The sequence below is a fragment of the Anabrus simplex genome, chromosome 10 (genome assembly GCF_040414725.1).
Source record: "Anabrus simplex isolate iqAnaSimp1 chromosome 10, ASM4041472v1, whole genome shotgun sequence".
NCBI classification, from domain to species: Eukaryota; Metazoa; Arthropoda; class Insecta; order Orthoptera; family Tettigoniidae; genus Anabrus; species Anabrus simplex.
The window spans coordinates 76,890,025-76,902,164 of NC_090274.1; the positions used below are offsets into that span (position 1 = coordinate 76,890,025).

General features: G+C 40.6%; 1 long non-coding RNA gene across 1 annotated transcript in view; it reads left to right on the plus strand.

Annotated features, from left to right (window-relative positions):
• Positions 1 to 11,960: 11,960 nt before the first annotated feature.
• LOC137502373 (uncharacterized) overlaps positions 11,961 to 12,140 on the plus strand; it is a 53,469-nt gene continuing 53,289 nt past the window's right edge. Inside the window, exon 1 of the long non-coding RNA XR_011018752.1 lies at positions 11,961 to 12,046. This is a non-coding gene — a long non-coding RNA (uncharacterized lncRNA). The remainder of the gene's footprint in view (positions 12,047 to 12,140) is intronic.

Below are 12,140 nucleotides of genomic sequence, written 5' to 3' on the forward strand. Positions count from 1 at the left end.
TTTCTCCAGATATGTCTTCCTTGTTGTCCGATGATAGGTCTGCCAGAAGGAAGGCAGGTTTCAATCTGTCAATGCTAATAGTTTGTTTCCCTGTTGGCATCTCCACCTTGAAGTGTTTGTCACTGCGAGATAGAACTGGATATGGCCCGTCATATGGTGATTGAAGGGGTGTTCTGACAGCATCATGTCGAACGAAAACGAACTTGCTCGTCATCAGCCGTGGGTGTATAAAGATCTTTTTGCGGTCGTGGTGTTCTGTTGGGACTGGTCTTAGGTTCCTCAACTGTTCCTTCAATTTGAAAACGAAGGTTGGGATGTCAGTTACTAGTTTCTGTTCGTTGAGAAATACTCCTGGTAGCCTAATTGTTGAGCCGTAAGTCATTTCCACTGGCGAGGTGTTGACTTGCGGAATTATGTAGGAACGAAGTCCTAACAAGACCAAGGGAAGCTTCGAAACCCAATCATCAGACATCTGTGCCTTCAAAGCAGATTTTAATTGACGGTGCCATCGTTCAATTTTTCCATTTGCTGCCGGATGATATGCTGTCGTTTTAATGTGGACGATGCCCAGTGTGCTTTTGAGGCATTTGAAAAGTTGACATTCAAACTGCCTTCCGCGGTCAGTAGTTATGATATGAGGCACGCCAAAACGAGATATCCATGTTGAGACTATGGCAAATGAAACTGCTTCTGCTGTGATGTCAGCTAATGGAACTGCTTCTGGCCATCGCGAGAAACGATCAATAATTGTTAGTAAATAGCGATATCCTTGTGATGGAGGTAAGGGTCCAACTATGTCCACGTTAATGTGACTGAATATTGCTGCCGTTGGAGGATACTGTCCCACTGCACTGTTGGTGTGTCTCCAGACTTTACTTCGTTGGCAAGGAATACATGCTGATGTCCAGGTCTTTACGTCCTTTTTTAGTGATGGCCAAATGAAGTGCTTTTTTACTAAATTAATGGTTGCTTGAACACCAGGGTGAGCTAGATTGTGTAGCGAGTTGAAAATTGCCTGCCGTAGTTGTCGAGGTACATATGGGCGAATCATATCTTCAGTCATGTCGCAAACGAGTTCTTTACCATTGGGCAACATTATTGTTCGAAGTGCAAGTGACGTATTCTTAATGTGTGGAAGTTCTTCGTCACATTGTTGGCTTTCTGCTATTTCTTCCATGGTAACAGTTGGAGGTATAGTGATTGAAGCAATTCGTGAACAAGCATCAGCTGCGATGTTCTCCTTTCCAGTAGTGTAACGTATGTCTGTGGTGAACTGTCCGATGAAACTAATATGTCGGATCTGACGTGGAGAAGCTTTGTCTGAACGTTGCTTGAACATGAAAGTGAGTGGCTTGCGGTCGGTGTAAATCGGAAAATCACGTCCTTCAAGCATGTACTGAAAGTGCTTCACAGCTGAGTAGGCAGCGAGGAGTTCTCTGTCGTAGGTTGAGTAATTCCTCTCTGCATTTGTCAGTTTCTTGGAGAAGAATGCTAATGGTTGCAGATTATTGTCCTTGATTTGTTGCAAGGATGCACCAATAGCATAATCTGAGGCATCTACCATTAAAATTAGTGGTAAATTTGAAGATGGATGAGCTAGAAGTGCTGAATAGGCCAAGCTATTTTTTAGGTCATTAAAGGCTTGTCGAAGGTTTTCTGTCCAATTAATTTTTCTGTTGTCATTTTTCTTAGTCCCGTGGAGTAGGTTCAAATGCTCTGCTTGTTTACTGGCTGAATTTGGCAGTGCTCTTCGGTAAAAGTTAATGAGGCCAAGAAACCGGCGCAGTTCGTTTACTGTTGTGGGTAGCGGATAGTCAACAATGGTTTGCACTCGCTCTGGTAGTGGTCTGATTCCTTCTGCAGATATCACATATCCCAGGAAAGGTACTTCTGTTGAACTGAAAATGCACTTGTTCAGATTGATTCTGATGTTGAACGTACTGAGTCGTTCGAAAAGCATTTGAAGATGCTTCTTGTGCTCTTCTTCATCTTGTGATGCCACTAGGATGCCATCTATATAACAGTACACGAAATCGAGGTCTCTGAGTATACTGTCGATATATCTTTGAAAAGTTTGAGCCGCATTACGGAGTCCAAATGGGGTGCGCAAAAATTCGAACAAACCAAATGGAGTTATCACTGCTGTCTTAGGTACATCGTCCGGATGTACAGGGATGTGATGATAAGCTCTGATCAGATCTATTTTTGAAAATATTCGTTTTCCATGTAGTTGGCTGTTAAAATCTTGAAGGTTAGGAATAGGATACCTGTCAGGCTTGGTGATGTTGTTGAGAGCACGGTAGTCTCCGCAAGGTCTCCAGGATCCGTCTTTCTTGGGAACTAAGTGGAGGGGACTTGCCCAGGCGCTCTTTGATGGCTGGCAGATTTTCATATCGATCATTTGTTGGAACTCTGCTTTAGCTGCTTTGAGTTTATCTGGTGGTAGTCGTCGTGCCTTTGCTGCTACAGGATGTCCTTCTGTGACAATGGTATGATAAACAGTGGTATCCGGGATGTCAAAATGGACGTTTTCATGGAGCAAGTTGGGAAATTTCTTTAGAATGTCAGCATGTTTTTGATCTGGTGGCATTAGATAAACTGTTTCTATGCCCGAGACTTTAATCAATGTGCCAGGTGTCTCTGCTGATGTTAATGGGTCAATGAGTCGCCTGTTCTTTAAATCTACTATAAGGTTGTAATGGTGAATGAAGTCGGCTCCGATAATCGGTGATTGCACATCTGCAATTACGAATTTCCATGTGAAATTGCGCCGTAAACCCAAACTGAGTACTAGTAGACGCTCTCCGTAAATGTTAATACCAGTGCCATTTGCTGCATAAAGTTTACGATCTGTCATTTTTGGGCGATCACTATCCGAAGGCGGAATCACAGAAATATCAGCTCCGGTATCGACCAGGAAACGACTTCCGCTACTTCTGTCTGTGAGAAATAGGCGGCGTGAAAAATGACTCCGATCACCTGCCGCCGCTAGTGTGGAGCGTTTTAGTTTGACTGCATGTCAGAATTCTGAGCGGAAGGTGGTTGATATGAGCATGGGCTTTGACGTTTCTTTGCCCTGCTGCGATATTTCAAGTGATACCAACATAGTGCTCCATTAGGATTAAAAGAGTGGGCTGATCGGGACCTGTCTCGTGACCTTCTTGGTGAGGAACGAGATGATCGTGAGCTACTTCTTGAAGAACGTGACAACGTTTTCAATTCATTGATTTTCAGTGTTAATTCAGCGATCTGCATTTCTAGTCTTGAGATACGATCGTTACTGACATCATTTATTTTATCGACTGCAATGGTGGATGGTGCCTGCGCGATTTGAGCACAAACATTTAATCCCGGTTGTGAAATTTCAACAATTTTGTCAGCCATAGTGGCTATGGTGTCCAGATTATCTTTACTCGTAGCTAATATAGAACGTGCGGTAACAGGAAGCCGCTGCATAAATATGGTTTTCAAGAATTCGTCCTTGACTTGCGTACCGGTACCGGCTAAAGTTCGCATCTCACGCAAGAGTTGAGTTGGCTTCTTATCACCTAATTCTAATTCTGTTAATAATTTCGTCACTTTCCTATTCTCTGACTCTTCAAACTCCTGAATTAGTCGTGCTTTAAGCTCTGTGAACGGAGTGCTAGATAGTGGTCGAGATAAAAAGTCGGAAATTAATTCTACAATATCCGCTTCTAATGACGCAACAACATGATTAAATTTCGTGGTTTCGTTAGTGATACCCAACATAGTAAACTGTGTTTCAACTTGAAGAAACCATACCTTTATGTTTTTCTTCCAGATGGGTGGAATCTTCACTGAAATGCGAGCAATACCCGCTTCGTTCCATACTGTTGTTGGCGGTGGATTTGTTTCGTTGCTGGTATCGGTCATTTTCACACTTGACTAACCACAAAATGTGTTCCGCGCCGTATTTTAATATCACGTCGGGAGTCACCAATGTAGGTATTGATGATGATGATTATGTACTTGAATAATAGAACAGGGATGGTGTATTAATGTGTTTAATCAACACCTCCTAGATAATAAGGCCTAACAACAGCGTAGTGACGTCACGCTACGGAGGCGATGGCAATGCAGAGAAACGCGGAACATGGTTAAACACAGACTTGATTTTAATATTTTTTGCCAATGGAATAATTTATTTACTAACAAATAGCGTTTAAATTTGAAGGATATTGAATTATACTGTCGTTATTACCGTATTTTAGTGACTCTGCCATTAAAGATAAACAGCAAACAGTTGTAAAACACGACAGAATCTTGCAATGTTAACTCACTTAGGCCGAATTGCTAACATCACAACAGAATGTTACAAACATATTTCAATTTAAATAGGCATTACGTGATCTTAAAAGAAAACTAGCACGTATAATATTAGCATAGGCCTAACATCTAAGCTGATGTAGCATCACTGGCAGTATATGCACATGAGCCTACAATGTTTCCTCCCTTGAAGTTCATGTATGGTTTAATGAGAATTTCACCTGCTATCGATGTTAACAATTTGTCATTCTTTTCAAAACCTTTATGTATTCCAGAAAGTATGTAAGTTTCTAACCTAATATTGGACTACCATTCGGACTGGAGCCTACTCTTTTAAAAGTATTGACATATTGTGGCAACATTAAATTGCTACTGTCTCATAAATTTGTAAAAATCGCACGGCGCAACAGCCCTGAAGGGCTTGGCCTTGATCCTGCTCAGCCCAAAGGCCTGCAGATTACGAGGTGTCTTGGGTTCCGCAGGACGAATCCTTTCAGCCTTTATTCTTGGCTTTCTAGACCTGGGCCGCTATCTCACCGTCAGATAGCTCGCAAATGTAAACAAGCAGGCTGAGTGGACCTCAAACCAGCCCTCAGATCTAGGTAAAAATCCCTGACTTGGCCTGGAATCGAACCGGGGCCTCCGGGTAAGAGGCAGGCATTATATCCCCTCACCACGGGGTCGGCCATAAATTTGTAAACATGAGGAGATATCAGACAGAAGGTTGAACAAATAACAAGAAAATCATACACATATTCCTTTATGAACTAAGAAATGTTTTAACTGCGACTATTAAAATAACTGTGGGGACATCATCCTCGGTGTCCAATTCACCAACTAGGACTAGAATTAACTTATTTCTTGAATCTTTCTACACATTGTTACACTCATTCCTTGTGATGCATGTATGATGTTTTGTAACTAAAGAATATACCGCATTTGTATTAGTAATTTTGTCCACATATACATTAGAAATATTTTTTACTTTAATAAAACCCGTTTAGAATAAAGGCCATGTCTTATAAGATGATTACATATGCCATGCAGTATGGTTGCCTTGATGTATCGACGTACAGAAAAATTACTTACGTTCCCTTCATCACAGTACAACCACCATCAGGTAACAACGTGTTTATTGTACTTTTTAGCTGTGTTGAAATTCTGTGTATGAGATATGTACTATCTTCAATGGCCCTGTTTATTGCTCCTTTCTATTCTACATTTTTGCTTGGTTCTTTTAACTACTCCTCTTCCAAGACCATGATTGTCAGAGACAGCAGTGGCTTATATCTTTTCCAACTGCCCATCTTATTTATAGTCACATTCTGGCAGGATCAGTACCAGTTACTTCCCATAAAATATCACCGACTTTGAAATGTCTGTGGCATACCTGTAAAATAATGTATCACCGTGAGCGAAATTCGTGCATTTACAGAGTGAATCGGCCTACACCAGCAGCTCCTGTAGGTGGTATGTTTTAATGCGTATCATAATAATAATAATAATAATAATAATAATAATAATAATAATAATAATAATAATAATAATAATAATAATAATAATAATAATAATAATAATAATAATAATAATAATAATAATAATAATAATAATAATACCGTTGAAATAATGTATCCCATGATTGTGATCTAACATAACCTTATATCATTGAAGAGTAAATATGCCTACATATCACCAGCTGTTGCGTGTAGTTAAATACGTCATAGGCCTATACTCATCATGATTGTGCGAGAATGTAATATTAATAGTTACTCACCATTGAGTTATTAGTAAATCTGTAGTCTTGTCTTGGAATTGCACGTAAACATATCTGCCGCATAACCTCGTCTTTCGTAAACTTAATGCATGCACTTCGTTATCACTGCCGGAATTCTCCTTAAAGTTGAGTACGCAACACATCAGTACCATAACGTACAACGGTATTAACAATTGGCACCATTAAACGAATTAAAACTCTTCTAATTTCAGCGTTACATGGCCAAACTCATTGCTGTGTTATTACTGAAAAGGTTCAAGCTTGCCTCCCGATTTTGACGTCACAGTATATTCCCAGAACAGTTGTGAGGCCTTATATATCTAGGAGGTGTTGGTTTAATTAACACTCCAACTATCGTGGGGACGAAAGTAAAACATGAATAATAATCAGAGAGAATAAAGATAATATTAGAAGCACAGAACATCAATATATAAAAGTCTTCGAAACATAAACAAAGTTCAAGGAGTTTATACACATATATTGATACTAGAGGCCGCCACATTACATACACGAGACCCCAGTAATTGGGAAGCACTTTCTACTGACATTTGTGTCGTGTTATTGAAGAATTTGAATCCTTAATGGACACACAGGACCTCTCTACGCTCTTATTGTTTTCTTGCCTGACTGTATGTGTGTACGGACGTGAGTGTAAATGGGTGGAGTATCGAGAATAATTATCTTTGTTTGGATTTTATTTTGCTCTTGTTTATAATTTTATTCCTCTACCTGATTGTTGGTGCATTTTCCATCCGGCCTTTGCACCTATCTTAGCCTCTTGTATAGTTTCCGGGCGACATGTTTTATCTTTCTTTCATGTATGCACTGCGCATGCTTCTGGCCCTACCATTACCTTTTGTTGTTCGTGTACGTCGTCTTTTTTATCTACTCCGGATGTTCTACGAATAATTATTTAATTTAGTCTGCTCTTTGATGTGTAGAAGTATAGTTTTTTGGGGGTGACGGATTGTTGTAAAAAGAAGGGATATTAAGGAAGGGAGGTGTGATATACTGGAGTGGAGATAAGTTGAGTAGGTGAAATTAATAACTGTTGGGAAATTAGACCACCTTTTAATGAATTGTGTAGATTGCGTCGTGATTTTGTGGGGATAATATGAATGTAATAACACGCTTATAAGCGGTTCAACTGATTGTAATATAATTCGATTCTGAATGATGGTATACCGACACAGTGATAAATTTTTGCAACATATCTGTAAAAGGGGAATTATGTATTTATAATTTTCATATGCATTTCATTTTCAATATTATTGATTATCATTCCCTATTTTCAAATTTATTTACTTTCTCCATTTTTCATTTTATTAATTCAATAAATGTTTCCTTGTTATTTGTTGAATTTCCTGGTATTTTGTTTTGAAAATAGGTCTCTTGGTATTTTTCTGCGGAGAGGCTCACCTCCAGCTCAAGGCTTGTAGCTTGTGGCCTTTCCCAGTCGCGATGCGGTCCTCAGTTTTTAGCTACTGATGTTATATTATGCACGGTGAGCAAGAATTTTTGCGTGCGCAGTGTGGATCAGAACTCACTTGTTCATGATGTAAATTACACGTTTGAAGCTCTGACAAAACAGGGTCTTTAGTCCACTCGCGAGGCACCTTATCCCAGATCTTTACAGAATTCGCAGCTATAATAACCGAAAATGCCTTCGGTAATGCATTCAACTCTTCTTCAGTAAAAGTTTTTAGTTTCCTTTGGCATGCATAAAGTTTTACATTTGCCTATTCAACTGCGTTACACTTAGTATCAGATAGAAATGACATGATGTCTTTACTATGCAAATGCTTTTTTCACGCTGACGTCATTTCGACACTGCAATTTCTATTAATGCCTTTCTTCTCCCGCATGCATTGCATCACAACCAATCAGAGAGCATGCACACCTGTCGTAAAGGCTGTTTAATTGTTTCTCCACTACGCTCCTTGTAAAAAGCTTCAAATGATGGACGTCCTGATTCATGCGTGTCGATGATTTCACCCGTTGATGGTAGATACTCACGCAACCTTTCCTTATTTTCACAACCCTTTAAAAAACCAAGATCTGCACTTGACAAATAAGCATTCATGATCAAGGATAGAAAGGATTAAGGTAGTCCTTTTTCTTTCCCCTGCAGACCTAAAATTGTTCAATCCATTGAGTCTGCTTTTTTCATCATCTCCTTCCAAACAGGAAGGAGAAGTTAGGCTAAATACTCAACTGATGAGTTTTTGCGCCCTCAAGAGAAAACAATCCAGCACAGCCACATCTTTAAACACAAATTTGTTGCCGTTGACTTTGAAGCCTTGTACATCAACTATTAATGTTCTTGTCATGATGGGATAAAGCGTTCTGCTCTCTATCATAGTATGTCAGTGACTGAAGAAACATTCACACTCAAACTATCTATAAAGGCTTGAGTTTACTAGAGAGTGTCTCTGATAACGAATAAGTCTAAACATGCATAACCACATCCACGTCATCGCTGCATGTTAAGAACAGATTAATCTTAGTATCGCACGTGCTCAGTCCCGTCGGAGACAGTCTGTCGGATGGGGGACGTAAAGCCTTAAGCATTAGATGACGTCGTCATTGTTATACATGTTGGCTTTTTCGTTACTGTCTGATGGAGACATAATGGCGTCAGCTGATCCCTTAGGCCCCTCTCACTCGGGAAGGTGTACGTGGAGAAGGGCAGCTAGCCTTGAAACTATAATTCTCTGAGGTTACGCCCCCTCTAAGATAGTGTCGGGGAAGGGGGATGTCGCGAAGGGCACTTGTTCAAAATCCGCACCAAACAAGTGCACGTGGTTAGGACCTGTCAAGACTGACAGCTGTTACTCATCCAAATTCCACTCCCACGTGGTTAAGATGGCAGCAGTGTGGTTAAGACCTTTCATGATGGCAGCTTTGGTGTTAGCGACGTTCACTTGGTTCAAAATTCGCGCCAAACAAGTGCACGTGGTTGGGAATTGTCAAGATGGCAGCAGTGAGGTTAGCGACATTCTCTTGTCCAAAATAGTGCGGTTAGTTTTTGTCAAGATGACAGCTATCAAAAGCACGTGCTTTTGTTTACGAACAGGGCCACGTGCTGGTGGCGTCACGGTCACGTGGTCATGAAGTCAAAGGGTCAATGACCTTGATCCGGGTCGATGACCTCGGGTGCTGACTCAGCAGAAAATTGTGTTTACGCCAGTGATTTAGATCATATATTACCCTACTACTACAACTGCATTCGTCAAGTGAAAGATGGAGATATTGATGATGCTATCACATCATGGGCCAGCAATGGACAGGAATTGTGGAGTGTCACATAAATGTAACACACAGGCTTCCGATACGCAACTATGCGACACCGCTACCTATGGTTTGTAAGTTTGGTATCAGATGGAAGGGAGTTAAGGTTCGTCACTGAAATAAGTCTTTCAAAGACCATCAGCTATAATATCGACATAATATAGGCTAGACTTTTCGGGTTATGTCGTGTAAAGAAAATAAGGCACAAACCCAAAAGCCTAGATCATATCTATAAGTACGGGCCGTGAATGCAACAATGGCAAAATAATAATATCGATCATAATATACGATGGTCCAAAGTCTGGGCTGGGAAGACTTGGAAGTTAGGAGACGAGCTGCTCGATTATGTGGTATGTTTCGAGGTGTCAGTGGAGATATGGCGTGGAATGACATTAGTAGAAGAATAACTTTAAGTGGTGTCTTTAAAAGTAAGAAAGATAAAGTTGGAATTCAAGGGGACAAATTGGGGCAAATACCGTATTCGTTTATAGCAAGCGGAGTTAGGTATTGGAATAACTTGCCATGGGAGATGTTCAATAAATTTCCAGCTTCTTTGGAATACTTATGAAAATGTTAAGAAAACAACAGATAGGGAATGCGCCACCTGGACGACTGCAGATCAGTGGTGATTGATTGATTAATTGCTTGATAGTCCACATATCGAAACGCAAACATAAGTTTTACAACAATAAGTTTGCGAAACGGTCAACTTATATGCTAGACAACCTATGAACATAGTGGTATTTGGTGGTGCACGCTTCTGATTTTCATTCGTCTCCCGTCTGTCGGAAGGTACGCACGCCATGTTTTTTCTGTCTTTTGGTCTGAGTGTAAGGCCGGGCGCACATTGAGACGCAGTTGGCCGCAGAGCAGGACAGCGCGAAGCACACGTGAGCGCACATTGCCACGCAGGGTCTCGTCGGTTTTCAGAAAGAACATGTTTTCTTTAGACTCTGTGATATTGGGGCATCCAGTGTAAAGAGACTATTTTTTTCTTTTTCTTCAAGCATTCGAGATTTTTCTCATTTTGATAGTCATCTTCACAATTTTCCTTGTGCTGATGACCACGCAGTTGTTCACCTTAAGACAATCGCAATAAAAACAACCACCTGCGCCAATTTACAAGACTAAACAATATTTCTAAGCGATGTTCGAAGTTCATATGGACTAAGCAAGACAAATCTAAATTCATGATTATTTTTTATATTTTTTACGTCGCACCGACACAGATCTTATGGCGACGATGGGATAGGAGAGGACTAGGAATGGGAAAGAAACAACCGTGGCCTTAAGGTAGAGCCACACCCCTCCCCCCAGCATTTCCTTGGTGTGAAAATGGGAAACCACGGAAACCATCTTCAGTGTTGCCGACAGTGGGAACTGAACCCACTATCTCCCGAATGCAAGCTCATAGCAAGGCGATCCTAACCGCACGACCAACTTGCTTGGTAAATTCATTAATAGAATCAGATAGGGGGAGAGGGAGAAAACATTTACTTACGAATGTACTGCTAGATTTTCATGTAGTTGCCACAAGACACAATATACGGTACAAAAATCAATCAACATTGACAATCTGTTCTGAACGCGATTGCATGTATATTTGATAAGACATGATAAATTATTTTCCGTTCTTATTTCTTCACATAAATGTGATGGTGGATGACGGCGACGGAGTCGGCAATGATGCTCTCAATAATCAACAATAGATCTTAATGTTAAATGCCCAATGTTGTGAGAACTTGAGCCACGGATTGCTTCATAGGTATTATTAGAGGATTACATTTATTTTTTATTTTTTTTCTGGTTGCTTTACGTAACACCGACACAGATAGGTCTTACGGTGACGATGGGACAAAAAAGGGCTAAGAGTAGGAAGGAAGCGGCTCGGTGTGAAAATGGGAAACCACGGAAAACCATCTTCAGGACTGCCGACAGTGCGGTACGAACCGGATTATATTTTAGGCCTTCCTCTAAACTACCTTGTTACCCAGCGTGAATGATTATAGCCTAGACTGTAGTGCCTTATTCCCGGAATTTACATACCGGTACCGATTTTCATTAAATTCTGTTCAGCCATTTTCTCACGATGCGTGTACATACGTACATTCTGCATTGCAGTCCACATGATTCACATAGTTCGTACAAAACATGGTGAGACCAAACGGTTGTGGTAATTTTCTCTTCCATTCCTTAACTAACTACGTGACACGTGCACAGGAATCTGTGTTTCGAAGACTGCGCGTGGTAGAAGGAAATAGGTGCAGAACCGGCCTGCTCTGCTCTGTTCTACCCTATCTCTCAACTTGCGATGGTGCAATGATTTGTGTGGATTACAAAAATCTGCTCTGCGCTGCGCTGCTTTAGCTGCTAGGCCTGCGTCCCAATGTGCGCTCGGCCTAATGGTTGGTCTTTGTTGTCCCAGATGACTTTTGGCTTCTATTCATCTGCAGTAGTTAGCTGGAGATAGGTGAATGATACCAGGTGTGTATGTATACGGTCGAGAAACGACGCACTGGTTATAAATTTGTGAAGTGCCCTATTCACTATTTCTGATTTACTTTCGAAGTGGTTGGCTTGTCGTTATTTATTGTTCGAATTAATTTTTGTACTGTGCATCTCGGACATGTTGCGGCTGCTTGTGCAGGTTTATTCTGTGGAGTGAGCTGTTTCTCTTAAGATTTTTTACATCAGGTAATTGCAGTTTCTTACGTTATACACAGTGTCCAAAGGAGTCTCATTCTTGTACGTCTCCATAAGGAACTTAATAAATAATAATGTTATTTGC